The 26,729-nt window shown below is 35.1% G+C and overlaps 1 long non-coding RNA gene across 1 annotated transcript in view; it reads right to left on the bottom strand.

Moving 5' to 3' along the window:
• LOC107502720 overlaps positions 1 to 23,113 on the bottom strand; it is a 309,664-nt gene extending 286,551 nt beyond the window's left edge. Inside the window, exon 1 of the long non-coding RNA XR_001595058.2 lies at positions 22,547 to 23,113. This is a non-coding gene — a long non-coding RNA (uncharacterized LOC107502720). The remainder of the gene's footprint in view (positions 1 to 22,546) is intronic.
• Between the last annotated feature and the right edge of the window lie 3,616 nt (positions 23,114 to 26,729).

Raw genomic sequence — 26,729 nt, 5'->3', positions numbered from 1 at the left:
CCACCCATTAGCCTCAAGGCAGGAACAGATCTTTAGTGCAGTTCTTACCTCAGAGCGTCCGCATGGGATCAGAGTGAAGCCGATCTCCAGTGGAGATACTTTCTTGCTTAGCTTTATCAGGTCCTTTACCCATGATCCCTCATTCTCCTTTTCCTGAGGGACCTCCTTCAGTTAAGTACTTAAATAAGAATCCTGTCTCAGCCTCTGCCTATAAAAGCACTCAATATCAAATAAGAAGTAAAGTTAAAAACACATATACATATAAATATCTAGGTACAGATCATGAGCCTTTTTATCCAAAACTGCTTAATTAAAACGAAGCTTTCCTTCTACACACCAGAAAACTTACTTATCTTATGCATACTACTTCCAGGTGTAGAAGAGAGCTGTAAGTGCCTGACAAACCTCTTCACGATTTTTGACATTAAAAAAAGTGATAATGACCTGTACAGCAGAAATGTGTTCACTTAAAAAACAAGAAACATTTACTTTTACTTCTTTCTACATTTACTTTTACTTCTTTTTGTGTATCTAAAAAAGCAAACAAATTCTACGTCATCACCCTTTCTCTCTCCTCAAGCTCTTGCATATTTTCAGCCCCAGAAGTTGTTTCACATAAGATAAAATCAATACAATCAGCATTTTCCTTTGCGGCAGATTCTACTATCCCTCAAACAAGCCAAGTTTAATGTGGATAACTCTCACTGCTACTCTCTTCTCATTCAACAAATCCAAAATTTGTAGTGACTTGTTCTTTTAATTAGATGCATAAATAAAAATACACAAATCATAAGCACTGAGTGCCATGAATTTTGACAATTATAACCATGTATGTTATAACTATTAGGCCGATGAAGATATAGAATATTTCTATCACTCCGAAAAGTCCCCTCCTTCTCTTTTCCAGTCTATCTCCAAGCCTCACTTAGAAAATCACTGTTCTATCATCATACATTAATTTCGTCTGTTCTTCTCCCCTCCTTTGAAACAGCTTTCCTGAAATACATAAAAGTTCACCCATTTCAAGTGTACAATTTAATGATTTTTAATACATTTACAGAGTTGTACAAACATGATTCAGTTCTGCATTTGCACTAACTGAAAAAGTTCTCTCATGAACATTTGCGCTTCTAAACCCCAGCCCCATGCAATCATTGATCTGCTTTCTGTAATCATAAATTTTCTTTTTTTTGAAATTTAATATATATAGAAATTATGTAATATATAGCCTGCACCTAACTTTCATCTAACATAATGTTTTACCTGTTGTAGCATGTTCATTGTTTTTTTCTGAATAATATTCCATATTCCATTGTATGGATATACCACAGTTTATCTGTTTACACATTGATGGACATTACAATTGCTTCCTGTTTCTGAGTTCTGCCTGTTTTGAGTTCTGCCTGAGGCTCCTGATTTACACACACACACACACACACTCCTACCTCGCTTATTCTATATTGAGTGCTCCTACAGGCAGAGGCTGAGACAGAGATTGTTTAAGTGCTTAAATTTAAATATAATGTTACTTGTGGTATTTTTTTATTACTTGTGCTTTCTTTCATTCAATTTAAAATTTGGAGATTCATCCATGTTATTTTGTTTCAGTTATTTGCTCCTTTACATTGCTGAGTAATAATAATACATTTTATGACTGGACCACAATTTATTTATTGTTCTATTATTAAACAGTTGTTTTCAGTTTTTGTTTATTATGAATAAAGCAACTATAAACACTTTTTTGTGTGTATTTCTCTTTGGTAAATAGTTAGGAGTAAAATTTTTGGCAAGTTAAATCTATTTTTAATTCTATTTTTAACTTTATAAGAAACAGCTAAACTGTGTCCAAATGGCTATATCACTTAAAACACTCACCAACAACATGAGAGCTTCAGTTTCTCATATTCTCATGAATTTTTGCTATTGTCAATCTTTTTAATTTTAGTAATTTCTCTGGGTGTGGGCTAGTATTTCATTGTGGTTTTAATTTGCATTCCCATAATGGTGTTGAGCACCTTTTCATATGTTTATTGGACATTCATTTCTCTTCTTTTTTGTTGAAGTATTTGTCCTAGTCTTCATTTTTTATTGAGGTGTTTGTCTTTATTATTGACTTGTATACATTCTAGAACAAATATCTTGACAGATAAAAATGTTGCAAATATGTTCTCCAAGTTTGTAGCCTGCTTTCTATTTTCATAACAATATCTTTTGATGAGAGAAAAATTTTATTATACGATTCTATTCATCTTTGTTTTCCCTTTTGTGGTAGGGGTGTATTTGTGTGTGTCTTGGAAAGAAATCTTCAAGTATCCAAAACCACAATATTGCCCTTTGTCATTTTTTCTAGAAGTTTTATCTTTTAGCTCTGAAATTTACAACTGTGATACATCCCAAATTTGTTTTTTTTTTGGTGTGAGGTAGTAGTAGAGGTTCATTGCTTAGTTGTTCTGGACAGCTGTTAATCTTTCCTTCTTTCATTAAATTGCTTTGGGGCTTTTGTCCAAAATCAAATGACCATATATGTGTTCAATTCTGTTCAACTCATCTACTTCCCTATCCTTATGCCATAACACACCTGTCTTCATTAATTTAGCTTTAAGGTAAGTCTTAAAATCAAGTGGTTTATGTAAGATCTTCACCGTTATTCCTTTCAAGATTTTTTTAAAGAGGTATTCTAAGCTTTTTGCATATGAATTTTAGAATCAATTTGCCAATTTCTATTAAAAACACCTATTGGGAATGTGTTTCGGGTTTTACGGAATCTAGGAAATTTGTAAATAATTGACATATTAGCAATATTGAGTTCCAGTCTATAAACATGGTATATCCCTCCAATTATTTATCTTTTCTTTTGCAGTTACTTTCTTAAAACTTGTCTCTATATTAAATAAGCTTATGAAAGAGAGCCATTTTTATTACTAACAATGAACTAAATTTATTCTTTGAGAGCATATTTCTTTAATAAATGCTTATGCTAGTTTAAAAATCATAAGATTTTAAAAATTAAAAAGAATCTTGGCAGTCACTTAATCCAATATTTTATTTTTCTGGAAACTAGAAGACTTTAAATCAAGATATAAAATATTTTATAGTTATATTGTAATTGGTTTTCCTCACTTGATTTCAATAGTAAAATGAGGAAGGAGGATACCTGGAAACTACTCTTCTTGTGATAGAAGGGGCAGCTTTGAAGGGTCACAGTACATATAACCAAGAGTATGCTAACTTTTGTTTTCAGTTTCCAAAACTTAATTAGGTAGGCCCTGCGTATTCAAAAAGCACTGACAGATCATTTATGACAAAATCTTTGGGTTTTATTTAATGTGTTTTATATGACTATAAATACAGATAGAACATAAAGATCAAACATTTCTTGGATCTTTTAAAAGCTAATACCTGTACACTATCTTCAGTAGTCATGTACATTTTAAAAAACATAGATAATGAAATTCTTAAAAAATATGTCAACATAGTGTTTCTGGAGTATGAGGTCAGCTGAATATATATCTAGATCAGGGGTTGCAAATTTTTCTATATAGGGCATGGCTTTGCAGACCATTTTTAACTCTGCTGTTATAGCATGATAACAGCCACAGATAATACACAAATGAATAAGCATGAATATTCTAATAAAACTTTACTCACAAAACAAGCAGTGGGCCAGATTCAAACCATAGGCAGTAAATTTGCCAAACCTTAATCTTGATTAATTTTCATCATTCATGACATGAGTTCATCACATCTACATGTTGCATATATATCATCACACATACTCAGACATAAAGTATTACACTGAGTATTTCAGGGGCTGTGCTCTGAAAATGAGAGAATAATCTAAATAATGGAAATTTCTCCCTTTTGCTCTTTCTTTTTCCTATCATATGATTAGTAATGAATTCATTTGAGCCATATCAAAGATATTATATTTATTCTTTGTAGATATTTTATTATCTTTCAAACAACTAGATAACAATACCTTATACTCATTGTTTCTATGCTTATAAATCAGATACTTTATAAATATTCATAGAAGCAGACTATTCCCTACAGAATTATCTCCAAAACAATAATTATGCAAATTACTGATTGTCCAAAGCACTTAATTTCTTAGCAATATGCAATCTGAGCTAGCCTAAAGACAAGTTAATAAACAGCCTTTAAAATAAATGATAGAAGTGCCTTGTATCTATAATCAGTGATAAGGTTTAGAAAACAGAATGAACAATGTTAGAGACAATTTTTAATTTGATAAACACACATTAAAACTCTTACTTCCATAAAATATATGAGAGATATAATAAACACTGCAAATAAATTCAGCATATCACAAATGCTCTAATGAAATAACAATTCTTTTGCTTATAGCAAAGGAGCAATACTCTACTGGATATTCCTGAAAGAGTATTGTTTACCTATTTATGCATTTAATTCCACTAAGACTTTAACCCAAACCACACAGAAAAACCTGTGTGGTTTTTCTTCTTAAACAAAGTAAAAGATTTCCTAGTAGAAGTGTAATTCTAGTGTATTTTCATACCAAATTTTTCCTTTGTAGGAACCCTGGAAGGCATTGAACTATACAGTTCAACAAAGTATGAAGACCATGCCATTATAACCATGGCAGTAGGAACAACAGTTTTCAAATAATAAAGAGAGGTGATTTAGAAAAGTTTTTTAAATAAAATGCATAAACCAAATTTTAGAAATCATATCAAAATCCTTCTTCCTCCAAGTTTGTTACAGAGATATTATAATAATTATTAATAATGTTTTATTGATTCGGTTTTCTTCTCTTTGTTTCTTGACTTAAGTTGCAATAAAAACAACTAAGCAGAATTATTGAGTAACTCAACACTCTGCTCAATCACTCAATGCTCTAAGTGTCCAATGGGCTGAACATGTCCCTTCCCATGAGTACCTTATGATCTGATTAGCAAGGCAAAATATACAGGAAAAAGACAATAAAAGCTTAAATCAGAGAATCAAAACAATAGAAACCAGTACAGAGAGTCCATCATTAATTTAAAAATGAAGAGAAACACAGTTTTTACATAATTTGGAAAAACTTTTCTAATGAGAGTTTGTGTGTTTGAATGCCTGAGTTTCTTAGCCACAAAGCAACAAAATTCCTATTTAGAGACATCCCTAAAAGTAAGTAAGTTTGTAAATAAGAGGAAAAGTAATCATATGTCAAAATAAATGAAAATAAAATGGAGAACAAATTGAGGCACATGTTGAGAAAGCAATATTATAATTATTCAGAATTAGTCGAAAAATATTTAAATGCCTTCTTATGAGGCAAGACTGTGTATTTGATAAAACAAAAACAGAAACAAAAAGCCTGTCTTTAAGTAGCTTATATTCTGGTGTGAAGAAAGAGATAATAAATATATAAATAAATGAAATTATTTCAGTTACTTATAGGGACTATGAAGATAATAACATAGTCTAATGTGGGATAGAAAATAACATGGGAAGTAGGGGAGAGGGAAGTGATATTTTAGCTAGAGGTAGTCAGGGAAAGCCTCTATAAGGAGACATTTGGACCAAGGTTTCAAAGATGAGAAATGTGGCAGCCATGCAAATATCTGGAAAAAGCTTTCCAAGAAGAGGAGAATAAAAATGGCAAGTACGAATGCTTCTAGGTAAGGATGAGCTTGGCATATTAATATGGGAGATACAGAAAAAGAACCATTGTCATTGGAATATCTTGAAAAGAGAGACAATGTTGGTTATTTTTAATAGTCTCTCCCTACCAGAACATTTTATTTTCTTTGCTCAACATACAATCACGTATTCTTTAAAAGGAAATTGCTGTTTAGAAAATGATGAAGGTGTCTTCACAAAACTTTATTAATAATCATATATTTTTACAGATTACATTTTGAAATGTCTACAGGACTGGATGGATATTTCAAGAATATCCAGTTATAATTATTCAAATGTACCCTTGGAAAATAGCTCTTTTATGAATTAGCCAATAAAACAATGTGTTTCTGGAGTAAATACTGGCCATCTAAAAGTGCTCTCTTTTCTAGGATCTTGGAAAATAAAATATGAGAAGTCAAAGTTAAATAAATTTAAAGAAAATAAAACTGACCTAGATCCTATAGTTAGCAGAAAATTATATTAAAATAGTTATTATACCTGTACTCCATATGTTCAAAGACTTAAGTAGAGATACAGAAAATATTTTTTAAAGGTCCAAATCAAATTTCTATGGGTGAAATTTATACTATTTGAGAAGCAAAATACATTGGATAGGATTAATAATAGATTAAACATTGAAAAAGAAAAAAAATTAGTGAAGTTAAAAGATATAGCAAAAGAAACTATTCAATATGAAACATAGAGAGAAGAAGAATATTTAAAAATGAGAAAATCATTGGCCCAGTATGGCTAATTTCATACAAAAAGGTTCAGTATTAAACAGACAAGAAAATACAACAGAAAACAATTCAAACACATCCAAATAATTCCAAATCAACTAACAAGATGCCTGCTCTAACAGTGACATCAGGGTTGAAACCATTTTCTATGAATAACTTTACTTCCACATATAAATTAAAAAGGAAGAATTTAAGAAATTAATAGCATCTTATAATGGTAATTTTCTCCTTAGATATCACAGATGTGTTTCTATAAAATAGAAAATAGAAAAGTATTTGCCATACAGAAATATATCCACATCGAATACCTTTCAAACAACATTCAGCTTCCCTCTGGTCTAGGCCTATCAGTTTTGGTTAGTGAGTACAAGCCAGTATCCTCCTTTTCTTTTGTTCCCTTATATCTCTTTTCATGTTTTTATTCTCTAATTCCATTTACAAATGTCAAGGAAGAATTGATGCCTGCCCCTCCATAAAACCTTCTCTGATATAACTCACTGTTTGACTTTTTTTCCATGAGTGTTAGAAGGTAATTTCTGGCTGCAAGAATTACATTACACTTTTAAAATGTACCCTAGTATCTAATACAGTATTTGATTCATAGTGTGCACGCCATAATTACTAATATAACAAAAGGTAGCAAGACAGCATCTCAAATCAGTAAAGAAAGATGGATTATTCAATAAATGCTATTGGGTAGCCATCTAGAAAAAAATAGCATTAGAGCTATACTTCATATTCTACAGCAGGATAAATTCAAAATGGATCAAAGATTTAATTGTAAAAGTGAAAGCATAAAAGTATTAGAAGAAACCTGGGAAAAGTGTTTTATAATCTCAGTGTAGAAGAGGCCTATTTAAATAAGACACAGAAGCTATAAATCAAAAGATTGATAAATTCAACTACATAAAAAATTTTAATAATCTTTATAGTGAAAACTACAATAAGCAATAGCAAAAGAAAAATGACAAGCTGAGATAAATATTTGCAACTCATATCACAAACCAATAAACAATAAACACCTACTATTTGATAATAAATGACTCAATAAAAAAAACAGGCAAACAATGTACACAGACAGTTTGAGGGAAATGAAACACAAATAACTCTTAAACACATAAATAAGAGAATAAGAAAAATGAAAATTAAAACTACACTAATACACCATTCTTTACTTATCAGATAGGCAAAAATACAAAAGATTAATAACACTGCTTGGCCAAGCAGTGGAGAAACAAGCATTTTTCTATGCTGCTAATCAAAGTGCAAATTGGCACAACCTCTATATAAGGTAATTGTGACAATATCTATCAAAATTACTGAATTACTAAGAAGCACATACACTTTAATCTATTTCAGGAAGTTTTTCTTAAATACATAGTTATTTATAGGTTAAAGGCCTATATATAAGGTCATTTGCTATAATACGGTTTGTAATAGCAAGACTGGAAACTAACTCAGTATCCATAAGAGATGAATGACAAAATAGATTATGAAACACCAAAAAAGAAAATAGTTTGAAGCCATGAAAAAGAAGGAGAAGAAAAGGGGAGAAGGGGGAGAAGGGGGAGAAGGGGAAGTTGAAGAGGAAGGGGAAAAAGTAGGAGACAATTTGTTACTCAGGCTGTAGAATAACTTCCAAAACAGCATGTGAAAAAGCAAGAATCAGAACTATGTGTAGGATATGCTACCATGTGTGCAAAGTGGGCTATACGACAAGGATGTAAGGGAGAATAACACCTGTTTTGCTTGTATCTGCACAAAATATCTGTGCAAAGATACATAAGAAACAGGTAATATTTGTTGCCTCTAAGGATGGGAACAGAAGTGAAACAGTAATTTTTGTGGTATTTTCATTATGTACCTTTTATTTTTTTAAATTATGAACCAATTATTGAAACAGATATTCAAAAATGTATCCTTTCATAAAATTCCCATGGCATCTAACAGTGCTTGATTCATAGTATGAACATATAATACTTACTGATTAAGGGTTTGGGGGAATGCCCGAATAAAAATACTGCCCTATATTTGCTTATTGTTTTTAAAGTTACAAATTCCTTTATGTAAATTATCATATAAGATATATACATAGACTATTTTTACCAATGATCTATACATTTTGGAATATGAAAGTTTCTGAGGCTAAGAAAGAAAAAACATTTGTCCTGCTTCTCCTATGTAGCACAAAACCATGTGGAAATGACATTGGCAACACTACCACCTAGGAAAACTCTGAATTATAAGAATATTTCACTTTTAAATTATGGCAAACTGTAAGGTATCCCTTTAGTGTATAGCTACTTGAGAGCCCGGATGAATGACAAGTGTTTTTGATAACTTCCTAAGCCAAAAATAAAGTGCCCCCTTTTGATAAAATTGTCAGCGAAATCCTCAATGTTTCTCAAAGAGCTTATCTAGTCCAGTCCTTGCCTCTAAGAGAGGATGGCAGCTCTAGGGTCTTTCAGCTCCTGTTACCCATATCGATAAATCACTTATGGGTAATTTTAATACTTGGTATCAAATTATTGAATTGAATCCAACAAAATACAGGCATTCTCTTCTGTAAATATCCTCAATTTTATGTGAACTTGTAAACTTTAATATCTGGTTTGCACCAATTTTCAAGAAATAGGAAATGAAAAAGATGAGTATTGGTAAATGTCTTTGCGTGGGTTTCCCTACAAGAAAAAGACTTGCAGGCAGGGTGTTTCTTTGGGATGTGATCTCAGGGAATAGAAATGTAGGATGGGACAATCTGTGGAGAGGTGGGAACGTTAAAACAAAGATGTGTTATCTACCAGGAAACTGTTATGGGCAATAATTATTTAGTTCTGTAGGAGGTTCTGAGAAGCTTTAAGGACACGCATTTCAAAATTTCTAACCTGGTATTTAAAAGAAGAAGCATTTCTCTATCTAGTATATTCCCTAGTAGCCAAGAATGGCCCCATTGGCATTAACTCCTTTGCCTTTGTTCTTTAGGTTGATCGTGCATGAGAGCCCAGCAATTCTAAGGGAGTCAGAGAAACCCAAGATGGGAAACAAGAAGTAATTGGCTCAGGCACTGTCAGGTTACACTTACATGTCTGTGTGGACCTGGTCACTACATCAGTAACTATAGAAAGAAGTGGGGCTAAGACTATGTAAGGCAGTATATAAGAGGGGTCCAGTTCACTAGGTAATAATCAGGCAGTTCTGCCTAGTTTGTGACTGTTGCTTGGTTCCATAATCTTATCCTTTGGATTTAGAGACCTAAAAATGCCACCAGCGTAGATCAGATCAATCCATAGATTTCTACACACTTGGAAAATGACTGGAGGCCAAAGGGAGAAAAGACAATCTAGCTCATAAAAGAACAGATTCAGTCGTTTATTTTGAAACATCGTACCTTGTGAACTATATCAAATAAAGCATTCCTGGGACCATTCTGAATGAGTCTTGAAAGAGCAATAAGATCCCAACAGAGAGACTCTGTATCAAATGGAAGAAGAGTGAGTGGGGAGGAAGAGAGAAAGAGTATAAAGGGGCTTAAATATTTTCAGTGAGGCCTCTGAAAAAGCAGCCATCAGAGAAAGAATCAACTTAAAATCAGTCCCAGGTCCTATAATGAGAAGCCATCTTACAACAATACTAGAGAAGTAATAACCTTTCGGACCCCTTTTCTATTCCCTTCTCCTTTGCTCTGACCATAGAAACTAAGGTTACCAAGAAGAATGAGGAGGGAAACAAGCGACAGATAGTGCAGTGGTTCTCAAACTCTAACATGTTATCAGTCACCTGGATCACTTGTTAAAACACACATTGCCGGACCCATCCTCAGAATTTCTCATTCACTAAGTCTAAGTAGGATCCAAGAATTCACATCTCTAATAGCCAATGCTGCTGGTCCACAGGACACAATAAGAACCACTGAAACAGTAAAAGAGAGGGGAAGGCCAATACTCCTTACCTGGATTCCCGCCTGCAAAAGTAATTATAGAGAAAGCCATTGTACTTTTGAATGAAGAGGGAAATGTTTATCAATACATGGGAGTGGACACTTTTCATTATTGAATTGAGATTGCACATGTGAGTTACAGACACTGTAGGACCCTGAGAGAGAACAGAAAAGCCATAGAACTGGCCATGTTTCCATCTAGCAGCAGACTAGCTAATACCACTGAAGAAATTTAAAAGGGTAGAAAAGAAAAATAAAGATCCTTTCTGATTATATCTCATGATTATATAAATTACAAAGATAAGGCACCACACACTACTGAAAGCAGCTGCCTTTATGAAATCTGATTTTATATAAAAAATAAGTTGAGAGACTCTAATATATTTAAATTTTATAACAATTAGATTGTTATGAAAATTTCAGACATGTCTAATACTATTGCCTTAGAACACAACCCAGATAATATTTGTGCACACTAAAGTCAGAGGGCACTGGTCAATAGCAGCAGTTCTTAAAAGCACAGTGCTAGTGCAGAGTCATTCCTGTTACCCCTTCATAAAGAAAAGAAACATATGTAGAGAAAAAAAAAGAGCCTTACATACAATGCAAGCAGCAGAGAGGAGTAGTCAGGGGATTGAAATCTGCAGTTAGCTTGCCTGGTTTAAACAGCAGAAACCTTGGGCAAGCTATTTAATCTCTCTAAGCCTCACTTTCTCATCTTAAAAATGAGGATAATAAGTTCTACTTTATAGGTTTGCTGTGAGGATGAAATGATATAGTTTATATGAAGCATTTAGCACAGTGCTTGCCATACAGCAAGTTTTTAACAAACATTACTATTATCATTACTACACTAGTCCTCTAGAGAACACTGTAATACACAAATAACACACAATGAGCTAGGAAAGTAAGATGCTCTTTCTTTGAAAAAGTGACTTCTTAGGACACAAGATGTGAGAAGAGCACAATCAAAATCCTTGCCTACCACTACCTTTAGGCAGATAGTTAAGAATTTTTTTAAATATCAACACATAGAGATCAAAAAAGATAAATTCAATTATATATAATCCACAACATTATGAAATTAAAATGCTAAGAATAACTTTTGGCTTGAATCATTATTAAGTTTCAGTTCCTGAATGTTCTAATTATATACATCAATATTCATCAATACTAGTGATTACAAAGCAATGAGTAAAATGTTACTGTGTAAAAAGCAGTCTAAGTATTAGAATAAATACTAAGTATTTTAAAACCAGTACATATTAAGATGTTACAATACATGTGATCGATATCTAATATTATATATTACACATAATAATTTTAATAAATATCTTAGGAAAAGTTATCTCCAGTACTTCAAAATCTTACAGACACTATTTTGCAATAAATAGACATATTGAACTTTATTTTACTTACCCTCAGATCAATAAGGTTTCATTTAATCACCTTATAGTCATCAGGGAAAAAAAGGATAGAAAGTACAGTGCCAGGATATAGTTCAGCCCACGAGCAAAGGCAGCGGGACCCCCATCTAATGAGTGTGTGATCTTGCCCAAGTGATACTATCTCACTTCTTCTTTAAAAGAGTAATAACTAAAGTGACTATCAGGGTCAAATTGAAGGTAAAGGAGCTGGCTGAACTGTTAAGTGCAATATATGAATAGATGAGGCACTCGACCTCACTATGACTCAGTTTGTTCATCTGTAAAATGAGGTATAAGCTAAGTTATCACTAATGCTTTTTGAAGCATGTAAATTCTGTGATTCTAGGCTTGAACCAAAGGTACAAGCTTAAAGGTAACAAAGCAAAAGTTAAGAAAGGCCCTCTCTCATTGGACTTCATTCATAGGTATAGACACCAACCCTAAATCACGAACCATTTTTGTGAACTTCTTTCTTCATAGACCACCAGGCACAAGAGAGACTGTTTGGGTTATAGCATTACCTAAGGCAACACACATCTTAAATACAGATAGGCCCTTCTTCTAAAATAACTTTGAAAACTGTGAGCTTAATTACAATTAAAGAAGCCATTGAAATTCAGTGCAACTAGGAGACAGACTGAGTTTATTCCAATATTAAAATAAACAACCTTGTAGGAAAATATACCAGCATGGATTTTATACTTTTTTATAAAAGGGTCCTCAATGGATATGACTATGCGTAACATTTAAATATTTATGCATGAATTTGCATTTTACTGCAAATCACAGACGATTATTAGTTTATCTAATAAGTAATCAGCATATGAAGGGGATTTTAAATTGAAGAAAGTTGTAATGTAGAATGGCCAAGGATGCTTAATGAAAATTATCTATTTTTAATATCTCTTTTCTAATTAATAAGTGTTTTTCTAAAGTTTAAAAGCCAGGTGTTCAATAAATAAAATATAAGTGTAGATAATTTTACATTATCCTGATTTAGATGGTGTTTTAGAATTAAAAGGGACCTTAAACATCACTTGTTTAATCCCCTAGCATCACATCTGCCAAGTGGTCATCTAATGAATGTTTGAATTCTTAAAGTTTCAAGGAACTCATTGTCTCTCGTTTTATCATCAGAGAGCATGGATTGTTAAACTTTCTTCTACTCTGCTGCCAAATTCTAACCTAAATGTTTAACTTAGAAAATTACAAAATGACCAAATAATATAATGACCAGTGTCTATATTTGGAATAACATTTTAATAGGAGCAAACGACTTGCTCGTTTAATTCAATTGTAATTAGTAATTCATGTGGCATTAGAAAAACTCCACAACAGAGGTGGAAAAAATTTCCATGGTATTGTTCTTAGCATTGCAGAAAACAACTGTGGTCATCCTATTCCCCTCGGGCTGACAGAGCCCTGGCCAGGCTCTGGAGGACAACAGTCAATGAGCCCTGCTCTGCCTGAGCCAATCAGAATGAGGCCTGCCTGAATATCAGAGTCATGGTACTAAAGGCCTGAAATTTGTCTGTCAGAAATTTGTCTGTCAGCCAAAGCTCATGTCTTTCCTGAACCAAATGTTCCCAAGCTCCAGGCTGGATGGATCCTTTGTTCCACCACTGATATCAAACCTCTATTTCTAAGCTTTAGCAATGCTTTCCACCTTATATTCAAGCTTCCTATCCTAAATTCTAGTCCATTTACCTGGAATCCCAATAATATGCCTATCTGTTGTCTCCTTAATGGGGCTGGGTCCTAGATTTCTGTATTCTCAGCCACTAGCTTAGGTTCAGGTTCTGTCTGTACCTACTCTCCCAGAAACAAGCTACATTTACCTAATTATAATTATCTACTCACTCCAGATACTTATATGACTGGGTCTCTACTCATTATTTTAAGAATTCTGTGACGTAATGGTAGCTTGACCTCAGACTTGAACTACTTTCCCTTAATCACTGGAATAAGGACTTCTGGCCACACTGTCATGCTAATCTCTCTTAGAAGCATCATGAGAGAGTAAAAGTGGTCATGGCCCAGGTTAGTTTTCCAAGCCTTGTCCCCACTTGGTTCTGACTTATTGTACTTATAAGCTATTGAGGTCCTAAAATACTTGGTGCTAGAAATCCTGTAAGGACAATAAATTTAAAGAAAGAAATATTCTTTAAAGATCTACATAAAGTTGATTCAGACTAATGTACAAGGATTAATACACAGTAGTTTAATGAACAATTAAGAATATATATACCCTGAGCAAGAGTTCTATAGGGTGGCTTGTTAAAAGAGGATGCTTATTAAACTAAATGTATCTAATAGTGACAAAGTGAAGCAACTAATTTAAACCTATGTAGAGAGATATTTTCAAGCAGAAAATCTAACCATTTTCCCTTAAATCACATCCTGTTAGTGATTTCAGCCAGGCAAAACCACAACTTTACTTTCCTAATCTTACCAGTGCATGCTAATCTTCCCCTTCTGGCATCTTTGTCTGTCTTGTATATATAATGACTGTATTCTCTTGCATTTTTCTCTGTCTCATGTGAATACATCTCATCTCTACAAGCAGATTACAAACTCAATACCTTACCTTATCATACCAGGAATGCTATCAGTAGACAATAAGTTCTTACTGAATTGAATTGACTCCAACTAAATTGAAACAAATTGGGAGAAAAATAACTTCATATTGCAGAAGAACTAAGTTGACAATGGAGTTGAATAAAATGCCAAATAGAGTTCTGAGACTGGATAATTGAGTCTTAGAAAAAGGGTGAAAATGATATTGTGCGAATTAAAATGAAAAAACAAAATGTGAAATAATACAGGCAAGTGCTGTCAGTTATGGACTATGGTAGGCAGAATAATGACCCCCCAAAAGACATTCACTTCCTAATCCCTGGAACCTGTGAATATATTATCTTAAAGGCAAATGAGACTTTGCAGATGTGATTAAGTTAAGGATCTTTAGATGGGGGATTATCCAGGTGGGGCCAATGTTATCACATGAGTCCTTGAAATTGGAATAGGAAAGTAGAAGTGTGGGTCAGAGAGATGACAAGAATGACTAGGAGAGATTTGAAGTATGAAAGGGATTTGACTTGATCTTGCAGGCTTTGAAGATTGGGAAGGGACCCATAAGCCAAGGAATGCAGATGTTCATCTTGAGAAGCTGGAAATGGCCTTTGACTGCCAGCCAGCAATAATGCCCTCAAGGGCAGTATGCTAAGTGAATAAGTCAAAGAGCACAAGTACCATATGATCTCTTTTATGTGTAGAATCTCAAACAAACAAAAACAAAAAAACCCACCAAGCTCATAGATAAAGAGAACAAATTAGTGATAAAAAATTTTAAAAGAATGTCCCATGCCATTTCTCTCCATGCAATACTTGGACATATTTATAATAAAACCTGGGAGAGGTCCGAGCTACTCTGCACAGGCCAGAGGGCTGAGGTTCCTGTGCATCCAGAGGGCAGGAAATCTGAGTGAGAGGTTAATAGAATGGGCTTAATAGTCAAACCTCTAAAAGAGCTGGAATCTGGCTCTGTGTGACCTTGCTCAAGTCACTTCCCTTCTCTGAGCCTTCCCTTCCTCATCATAAAGTGGGGCTAATAAAATCAGCCCCTGGGGGTGGTGGGAGGCTTTTAAAACAAAACAAAACAACATATTTGAGGGTTACTTTCCTACATGATCTTGCATACCAATCCTTATCTTTGCTTCCATTAAGAGAGAAAGAAAGAAAGAAAGAAAGAAAGAAAGAAAGAAAGAAAGAAAGAAAGAAAGAAAGAAAGAAAGAAAGAAAGAGAGAGAGAGAGAGAGAGAGAAGAGAGAGAGAGAAGGGGAGGGAGGGAAGGAGGGAGGAAGAAAAGGAGGGAGGAAGGAAGGAAGGAGGAAGGAAGGAAGGAAGGAAGGAAGGAAGGAAGGAAGGAAGGAAGGAAGGAAAAAATTTGGGGGGGGGGGGCGGGGTCTCGGTCAAACAAGGAACTGAATTCTGCCAGTAATTCAAATGAGCAGGAAAAAGATTCTCCCCTATAACCTCCAGAAAGGAATGAAACCTGCCAACACCTTGATTTTCATCTGGTGAGATCTCTGCTGAGCTTCTTCACTACAAAACTATAAAATAACAAATCCATATTGTTGTAGTCCACAAAGTTTATGGTAATTTGTTGCAGCAGGAATCAGAAACTAATAGCATAGGGAAAGAGAAGGTTTATATGGCAACCCTAGTTAGTGGGACAGTCAGAGTTACTGAGACTGGTTCATTTGAGTGAGAGTTTAGAGTTCACTCATTAGCTATGCAGTTTGAAAACTAGAGACCTAAATGCAGAAATCAGGAGACATTTCTGAGGCAAATGCGGATGACTCTACCCAAAGAACTACCAAATATAGTTCTTTCTTTTCCTTTTTTCCAACACTTCTTCATTGCCCTGAGCTTCTCTAATTTTCAAACTTTTACTTAGTAATTTATTTAACTAATCTTGCAAGTCCTTAGGGATCCAAAGACATACAACATATTTTCTTAAGGAGTTCAAAACCTTGTCAGTACAACAGATGTACCAACTATTCACATTGTATAGTAAAAGAGTTGACAAAGTGCTTGCGCCTGCATTCTCATTTAACGCTCAGTATTCTACGTAGGACACTAAATGTAATGCGGACTAAAACTAGGCGTGTGTGTGTGTGTGTGTGTGTGTGTGTGTGTGTGTGGTGCGTGTGTGTGTGTGGAGAAACATACTCCAAATGGAACAAGAGGGGGAAAATTCTGAGAAATAATGATGCTCTACTAAGTTTTAGCTAGTTTAGTCTGTGTAGTATAGACATGGCCTTGCATAAGGAATATTTTACACCCAAGTCATTCAAAATAAAAATATCTTTAAAATGAGATCCAAAATAGATCGAAGAACACTAATCACTTACTAATCTAAAGCCTATATAAATATCTATCCTGTGAATCATTAATATTTAAAATAGCTTTTGAATTTCTCTTATACTGTGAGTAAAGCCCCAACAATTAGTTTACCAGAATTCCATGAAGAAACAGAAATTGTACTCATTGTACACCTACCCTTCAATAGACACTGTGTGGAATGCTTTACTGGCTTTATCTCACTTACCTCAGAATAGTCGTCTCAGAATATCACCTCCTAGGTAATACCTTTGTCACTGAGGAATGTGAAGTTCAGAAAAATAAGTGTGCTGGCCCACCAACAGAGAAGTATTCAAGGAAAATCAACAATGAAGCTATAAAATTGTTATCAGTGAAACAAATGAATAGCAAAACAAGTCAGTCAGACAAAAGTACGCAATAAACTATATAACTTCCTATTTCTGTTGTAACAAATTACCAAAAATTTAGTGGCTTCAAATAACACAAATTTATTGTCTCACAGCTCTGGAGGTAAGAAGTCCAAAACCAATCTCACTGGGCTAAAGTTAAGGTGTTGACAGGGCTGGTTCCCTCTGAAGGATCTAGTGGAATATTTGTTTCTCTACCTTTTCCAGCTTCTAAAGAATTCTTGCATTCCTTGGCCCCTTCTTCCATCTTCAAGGCCAGCAGGATAGCATCTTCTAGTCTTTTTCTCTAACTTTCCTACCTATCTCTTAAAAGGACCCTTGTGATTACATTGGCTCACTCAGATAATCCAGAATAATCTCCCCATCTCAAAATTCTTAAGCATATCTGCTAAATCCTTTTGTTATGTCTGGTAATATATTCACAGGCTCTTAGAGTTATCTGTGGGGCTCTTACTCAGGCTCCCACATAAACATATGTAGATTAAAGTTTAGTTAAGAACAAGGTAGTACTGAAGTGAGTCAACAACTGTTTCCAAAATGTGCTCTGTGATGCAATATGTATAGTAGTTAGAAGTAAATGAGCTCTCTATGTAAATGTGAGTGGATGAAGGTAGGTGAATCAATAAATTTATGCTGACTTGTAAAAGAAAGCAGACTTGAGCTGCAACTCCAAGAGGGACCAATTCAGAGTCAGGACATAAAAAAAAAAGCAAGCCAGGTCAAGGTTAATGGACTATGCAAAGTCTTTCTCCAGAGTTTAGGTAATAGCAGTGCTTTCAAGAGGTCTAGACACAATTCATTCAACCATTGGCATTCCTATCACTGCTCATTAACTGGTTTCAAGTTTCTCTTAGGGCATTGTAGAAGATTTTGCTCCCAAATAATTACCTTAAAAGATCTAAGCAGCTCTTGAGAGAAGAACCCTAGCTGTCTCAGCACTGTAAGGTAAAATAATCAGAAGGAAGAGCCAGAGATAGCTTATAAAAGCTTTGAGTTCCCTGAACTCTCAAGGCCATGCCATTAATAGAGCCTAAATTGCAGGTTATTACTATAAAAGAGAAGTGTGATAAAGAAACATCATCAGCATCTGTGACAGAGAAGGTTAGGTTCAGGCCCCAGGAGTGTGGCCTGAGGAAAGCATTCCTCCCCATTTCATACTACATTGCCACAGGTATCTAACTTGTCTCTTTGCTTTCAGCTTTGCCCCACTAAATTCATATGACTCAATGCCAAGATTATTTTTCTGAAATATACATCTTGTCACCTCATTTTCCATCTTAGCTTCTGAAAATTCTGTCTGTAGAACGAAGTGTAAACTCTTTGGTTTAACACATAAAATCCTTAAAGTGAAATTACCTACCTTTATAATTTTATCTCTTACTCCTCCTTTCTGTGCATTAAATATTTTTGTCGAGATGAACAAGTTTCAGTATTTAAGATACCTTCTCATTTTTATCTCTCTGTGTTTGCATATGCTATTCCTTTGGCTCGAAATAGGGATCTGTTCATTCACTGGCTATCCAATTCAAATCACAATCACTCAGCAAAACCTTCCTAAACTTAGCTTAGCAAAGTTTTAAATTCTCCATCCTGCTTCCATTCCTAACATAGAGGCATAGAGAAAATGTTCCCAGTTCATGGCAAACTTGAGCCCAAGTTATGCCTGTATCATTTTCCAAAGGGTTCACATCAGGTCAGGGCACAGAAGGGACCCTGAGGGAAATTGTTTTCAGCATACACTTTCCTTCAGAATCAACTATGAAGCTTTGTGTAAAAAATAAATTAATTAATTAATAGATAATAGTTTCATCCTAAAACCCACTCCAGGCTTACTGAAACAGAATCTGCGGGAGTAGGATTGGTGTTGAGAGGGCTTAGAGGGTTTTATAAGTTTCACAGGTGATTTCGATGCAGAAAGGGAATGAAGAGCCTCAACAGGCTGATGCCACAACAGGGATAGGACAGCTAAAGTTACTGTGAGTGTGGAATCAGACCCATAGAAGGTCTAAGCCAGAGCTAAATAGGCAGCCAGGGCCGCAGCTATGTGGACTGAGACTCAGGGCAGCAGAGGACCAAAGTCAGGAAATCAAGGTGGAAGCTCTTCTGCCTGAACCAATGAAACATCAGAATCGGATGAAGAGTTGGACTTGGCAAGTAATCGGAGCACTGGGTCTGCCCTAGATACACTGGGTACCAAACTCAGGGGAAATAAAACAAATTCTATAACCCATTGAATGGAGCCTTCTCCAAACAGCAATACTGCCTCACCCTGAAACTCATTAGAAAAGCATCTCGGGCCCCATCCCAGACCTACTGATAAAAAGGGAACCAGCTCACCAAGTGATTTAAAAGCCAAATCAAAATTTGCAAACCCAAGCCTGGTTCCAACGATGCCAACTCTGATGGTCTGTAGACCACACTATGAGAATCAAGAGTCTTGACCTACTACTGAGCAGGTGGAAGAAATTCAAGCATTACCGCTATGTGCAATTTGAGGGCAGGAATCTCAATCACCAGCATTTAGAACAGGGCCTTGGGAACGGACAATATAGTCTATTGGTTGAGACTTCAGGACTTGGAGCTGATTCAGTTCCAACTCTACCACTCACCAGATGTGTGGTATTGTCAAGTTATTTAATTTCTTTGTGCTTCAGTCTCTCATCTGGAATATGGAGATAACTGCCTCAAAAGAATGAGGGAGAGGTAGCATGTTATTTTTGATAGCATTGTAAGTGCTCAACAGATGACAAAAATTTAATTAATGATTAATCAATTATTGATTTGTTGATCTATTTTTTATTTTTGGTGAGGAAAAGAGCACCAAAATTCTAGTGGTGTAAATAATTTCAGTCTGACTCATAGAATCTAAAGAGAAGACTCCTTAGTGAAATCCTAGTGACCAGAAGACATTCCAGGCATAAGATTTATTAGTGTATTAATATGTAAGTGTTTTCTAAGTGAGGGGTGAAAGAATTGTCCAGAGCAAGATGATTGCTAATCTTTTGGGTTAGCAAATTAATATTGATGAGATCTCAATAATCTCTTATTCTCCCCTAAATACCTAAGAACATTTTCATGGCTTATTTTCATTAAATTAAATTTAAATTTATTTACCTGACAATAATTTGACATTTTGCATTAAAGAGTGTTACAAGTCTGGATGAGAATCTCTGTCATAATAAACAATACAAATTTGCATTTACTTTTCTGCTAATCTTTGAAATACCTTCCTTATTTTTGTCTAGTACTTGTAAATTTTCAATAAACTTTCACTCCTCCTACTTTATTTAGCCCCATAACAACTCTCCAGTTGTTTTTTTTTCTAAAACCTAGAAATGTTTTTGTTCCTGTCTAACAGATAAGGAAATGGAAAGTGATTTTAAGTGCTCAAAGTCACATAGCTGGTTTGTGGCAGAAACAGTAAAAGAACTCAAATTTCCTAACTCCCAGCCATTTCTATGAGCTACCACCAGCACTACTGCCAACATCTGTTTGCCACATATTATCCTGGATCCAAACCCAAGTCAAAGTCACGTTACCTGCTCAGCTGCCCAATATCCTGACCAAGTGTCCTTTCCCAAAAAAGTATCTTCTAAGTATCACAAAGGAAATAGTTTTCTAAACATATATGAAAAACTTCTTTATTTTGTTAAAGTAACTTTTCAGTTTCAGAATTAGAAATCAAATTTGGAAGTGTGAAAAATTTTTTCAATTTAGAATTTTTTTTTTATTTGACTAGTTTATTCCTTCACTATACACTACATTTGCCTATAGATTTCTCAACTCAACCTGCCTAAAAAATGTTCTAAGCTATAACAGGCAGTTTTTAAAAAGTGTTACTGTACATTCGAATTTTGGATACCAAGTTTTACTAAGGATCCTAACAGTTGGGTTTTGGAAATGAGCGCAAATCTTAGACTGACAAGTGATAAAGCAATGAGACCTTATTAATAAAGATTAATATTTAAATTCTCAAAAATATAGTCTACCAACGAGCATGTTCTTAAAAATAAAAAAGGTACTGTAGTTAGATTTAAGTTTAGTTCTTAAACTTTAGAATTAATACTGTAAAATGTTTCCCAAAGTTAGTATACATTTTTAAAGTATTGCTAATGGTCTAAGTAGTCGATAAGGTTATATAATTTATGACAAAACACTCTTAGAATCATTAAAGAAAAACTGACAACTCCAAACTGACAAGTGTAAGAAATTCCAAAGTTGCACTGACAATTCAGATCTACTTCCTTTCATGCCCAGATTTACTTAATATCTCATTTGATTTTCAAACCTTCCCACAGAAGCATTTGGAACAAAACCATGAGCAAGCTCAATCTCCATTTGGGCATGTAACCCTTTTACAAATACAATTACAGCCAAACACTATTGTAACCTGATTTGCATTTGCACTAACTAAGTTACAAAGCACATTGAGAATGCCTGCTATGCATACTACAGACTTATTAGGATTATATATTGCCGGGCTTCTGTGAACACTAATTAAAAAGGTTTTATCTTTCCCCTCAGGTCCACTGAAATTGTTCAAATGCCTTGCCTGCTACAACTTTGTTCAAATACAGTTTTCAAACATGTGATCAAAGCTAGGCAACTATTTCAGGTGGCATGATTCTGTTTCCACAGTGGACAAGGTCTGAGAGACAAAAGTTTCAGTCTAAACTTTGAGCTTCCTTTCCTTTGTTATTCTGTGTTGCAACCTTAGCATTATCCAACTGTGGACTTTTATCTGTGAATATCTAAATCCCATCTTGAGGAAAACTAATTACTGAACCACTGAGAGCTTCATAATGTCCTGCATTTAAGTCCTGAGCATCATACATAATGCATAGGCAGCAGTCTCTGCACTCTGATTACAGAACACTGTCATTAAGTGAGCAAATTAAAGATGTGAATAATTCACTGGCTGAGCTTATTGTCAGTGCTGCATTGTGAAATTAGAATTTCTAATAAGTACTGCAATTTTTTTAACCCAATTAACACAGAGAACATCTTGAGACTGATTAGTACAATAAAAATTATTACCTTATTCTTTTGCTTCACAACAGCCAAATTAAATACTGTACTTAATTATGCAGCATTCATTCCTTCTCTGCTGAAAAAAAGCCTATCATTTTAATAAGAGTTCTAATATTTGTATGCGAGCTAAAAATACAGCACATGTATGTGTAGCTCTGTCTTTTTGCAAAGTTTTTTTTAAGAGTCTGAACATCAGTATTATTACCAGTGGTGGATTAAGATGACACTAGACTATTCTTAAACCAAATATTTTTCCCAAAAAAGAAACAGCACACAGAATTGACAAAGTAAGTAACCTCCCCAAATTGAGTTAAAATATATTAGACCTCTGCTTTATCTTGGCTCTTTAGAAGCAGATTAACACAGATCTGTCCCCACTATACTATTTATGATTGAAGCTGAAACATATATTTTAAAAAATTAATTGATTAGGAAAAATCAAGTATCTGTAACAGTGGATCTTACCTCAGATGCTCATTTAGCACACAGTGATCTGTTTCACTCCTGCCAGGCAAGTGGGAAAGTCCAGTTTATGCTCGGCATGATGATCCTACGCAGAGAGTGTCTGCTGCCATGTTAAATAAAGAAAATGATCATTTAAACCGGGGCTTTTGTCTCCCAATATTTCCTCCTGCTGCCCCTTTCGCATCAAAGCCCAGAGAGGCAGGCACATCTGGCGGCAGTCCCTGCCTCTGACCGCAGCTGCCTCTGGAGAGCTCCCCCCTTCCTTGCCAGTTTTTCTGCATCCCCTTCCTGGGCAACTTCAGCCCCCTAAAATCGGGGAAAGAAACGATGACATTGCAGGCAGAATATGAGATTGTTTGTTCAGTCTCTGTAGCCACCTTCTTCCTATGTGTTTTACTGAAAGAGAATGAGAAGGGAGAAACAGCGAAGGTGCTCTGAAAATCAGTCAGACACAATGCAATAGGGAGATGGAGAGGAGGGAAAGGAGAATGAGAGAGCGAGAGTGTGTGTGTGTGTAAGGGGGGGGGTGGCTGTCAGTGCAGATAAATCTGCATATGGAAATTAGGGTTATCCTGGGTACAGTTTTATTTAACTATGATCTACTGTTTTTTTAATTAGATCAGAATTTAAGCAAAGGAAGGGAAGAAATAAAGTGAGTCTTGAAACCAGAGGGAGTAACTTCTTGAATAGACTTGAAATTTCATAGCAACTGCAAATAACAGATCCAGAACTTGTAGGAAAAAGAAAAGGAACCCAGAAAACAGATTTTTTTCCCCTTACTTTTTTAATAAAAAGAAAGACCTCCCCACAACACCCGTCTCACCTCAAGGAACTTGGGAGGAGAATGTAAAGGATTTGAAAGGAAGGAAAAAAGAAAAAAACAAAAAAATAAAAAATACCTTTCATAGGCTGTGTAAAATTTGTCCTTGCATGATAGAAGAATCATACTGGACAAAAGAATATGAAGTAGATAATTGGCATTATATATGAAAACTAGTAGTAAAACATTCTGCATTTTAATATCAGAGCTGTAATATATTTTTCTTTCCTTATAGAACAACTTTTGCAGCTTAAACCCATGGCAAAGTGCTACTGGCTATAATCAGTTTGAAGATGTCACTGACACTAGCCAACTACTCCTTTGAGGGTGCTGAGAGTTAAATAATGAAGCAGAATGACCAAAGACTACAGGGGGTCGGCTGGTAAGCCCTCCGCCAGAGGTGTTTGTAGGATAGTAATTTGGCCAGAAGGAAGCATGAGTTAATTCTATAATTTGTGATGGAGAATTTCATAGAATATATTAATATTTATTCACTCATCAAACAGTTACCAAACACCTATAATGTGACAAGCATTGTACTAGAAAGGAGACAAGATGAACACTGGATGGTTCCTACTCTCGAGAATCCAGAATTCAAGGGGAAAATTTAATTTTAAATGAAATAGTATTGCACTTTTATAAACAAAGGAGTGGTTGAGATCATCTTGATTTGAGCAGTGTGAGCAGATGTCAGTACCCTCAAAGCTCTCCATCCACATGGCTAACTGGATCCTTCAAGACCAGCTCAGGCACTTTAAGCAAGTTACTTTGTCCCTCTGAACTTTAGTTTCTTCACTTGTAAAATACCTGCTTCTTAAGTTTGGAATTATATAAGGTAATGAACATGAAACATTACCTTTTGTCTAGCTCATGATAATTGCTCAAAAGTTAACAAATCAGGTCCCAGTTCCAACGGCAACTCCTTTGTGAATTTCTTCCCAATAGCAGCAAACAGGCCCAGAGCCTCCTTCTGTTATTCTCCCATTGTGCTCCATTATGTTATATTATTGTAATTTTCAGCAGGTCAGTCTGTATACAAATGGTTCTCAACCAAGAGCCATTTTGTCCCCTAAAGGACATTTGACAATATCTGGAGACACTACTGATTTTCACAACTAGAGAAGGAGGCTTACTATTGGCATCTGATAGGCAGAGGCCAGAAGTGTTGCTAAGCAATAGACCATACTCAGGACAGCTCTCCACAACAAAGAATTACCAGGCCCACAGTGTCAACAGTGTAGCAATGAGCACAACTAGCACCGAAATCTTGGTTTCTAATAAAAGAAACCAGTGATCCTTGTACAAAGGGCTGACTCTAAATCTGGGGCGGGAAATATATAAAGTGAACCTGGAGTATTTTCTAATGCTAGAAAGTAGAAACTGCTCAAACAACAACCAACGTTGATATAGGTATGTCAAAAGGACACAGGAGCCATATGAAAGAGCTCTCAATGGTTAAAGTTGCAACTATTTGAGCAACAAATGCACAAAGTTATGTGATATTGTGATATTGTGATATTGTGATATTGTGATTTATAAGATATTTAGTCTTCAAACCTCACATTACCTTTAAAATTGCCTGCGCTGAGAGTAAGAAAGTTGTCATTTGTTATGTTAATGAAGTGATTTTTGGAAAGCACTTAAGGATGGGGGATGGCTGCCAATGGAGCCAACCAATGTGATTGGAGGGTTGAAACTGAAAGTTCCAATCACACCTCTCCACCTTTGAGGAGGAGATAGGGACTGGAGGTTGAGTTCAATTGCCAATGGCCAATGACTCAGTTGATCATGACTAGATAATGAAGTCTCCATAAAAACTCAGGAGGACAGTTTGTTGGCGCTTTTGCTGAAAGCTTCCACATTACAGGAACCAGAATGTTTCTATCTGCCACCATTCTGAGTTCCAAGCTCCAGGAGGACAGAAGCTCCTTTAATCAAGATTTCACCCTATGTATCTTTTCATCTGGCTATTGATTAGTATCTTTTAATATCCTTTTATAATAAATCCATAATCCATTAAGTAAAATATTTCTCTGAGTTCTGTGAGCCTTCTAGAAAATTAATTGAATTCAAGGAGAAGGTTGTAGGAACCTCCAATCTATAGCTGGTTGGTCAGAAGTACATTAAAAGCATAGGCTTGCAGCTGGCTTCTGAAATGTGTGTGTGTTTGTGTGTGTAGAGGGAACAATCTTTTAGGACTGAACCCTACATTTGTAGAATGTGACGCTATCTCTGGGTAGATAGTGTCAGAAGTGAATTGAATTTTTGGACACCCTGTAGTATCCAAGAATTACTTGTTGGTGTAGGGGAGCTTATACACACATATGCACAAATTGAGTCTCAAAACAACATTCAGATTATAATCCAAAGTATACGTGAGCCCTTACTGATATAAATAATTTAAAAATAAATAAGTGAAGAAGAGACAAATCTTTCTTGCAGAAGGATTCTAAGTAATTTATGTAGGGAATCCTCCCTAAGGGAATTGGAGCATAACTTCCCACTGCTTAAGTGTGGGCTTCTCATAGTAACTTTCATAGGGTGGAAACAGGACTCAGGGGTGTAACTTTACATTGGAAAATCCTGACCTGACAAATACTACCTCAGCCGCATGGTTAGGGTTAACAACAGCAATAAATCATGTTGATCATGTATGTGCTCTAACCCCAGTCTAATAATGAAAAATAATTAGACAAATTCCAATAAGGGGACAGTCTACAAAACACCTGACCAACCTGACCAACACCTTAACTTCAGAATGATCCAGGCCATCAAAAACAGGAAAGGTCTGAGAAACTCTCACAGCCAAAAGTAGGCTAGGGAGACATAAACACTAAATGTAATATAATATCCTGGATGTGATCCTTGAATAGAAAAAGGATTTGGGTAAAAACCAAGGAAATCTGAATATAGTATGGACTTCAATTAATAATAATGTATCAGTTGATGGATTTATTAATTATAACAAATGTACTATCTTAATATAAGATATTAACAGGGGAAACTGGCTGTAGGGCATTGAGAACTCTTTACTATATTTGCAATGTTTTTATAAATCTAAAACTGTTCTAAAAAATAAGATTTAATTAATTTAAAAAATTCAATAGAACCAAAGTTAAGAAATCTTGCTCTACGCTATACTACAAGCTTCATAGAGGTTGGGCCTTTGTGTATATTTATAGGCTCACTGTGGAACCTCATCCTCAAAGATGACACCAAATGAACCATGCCTCTCAGAATTCAAACACTTGTGTATTCCCCTCCACTTGAATCTGGACTTGCCCTATGACTTGACAAATGGAATATAGCAGAAGTGACGCTGTGTGACTTCTGAGGCAAGGCCATAAAAAACCTTGTAGTTTC

Source organism: Rousettus aegyptiacus, unplaced genomic scaffold (assembly GCF_014176215.1).
Source record: "Rousettus aegyptiacus isolate mRouAeg1 unplaced genomic scaffold, mRouAeg1.p scaffold_m13_p_1, whole genome shotgun sequence".
Lineage (NCBI taxonomy): Eukaryota > Metazoa > Chordata > Mammalia > Chiroptera > Pteropodidae > Rousettus > Rousettus aegyptiacus.
Note: the sequence above shows the minus strand (reverse complement) of the source record. Positions and strands in the feature narration are given on the sequence as shown.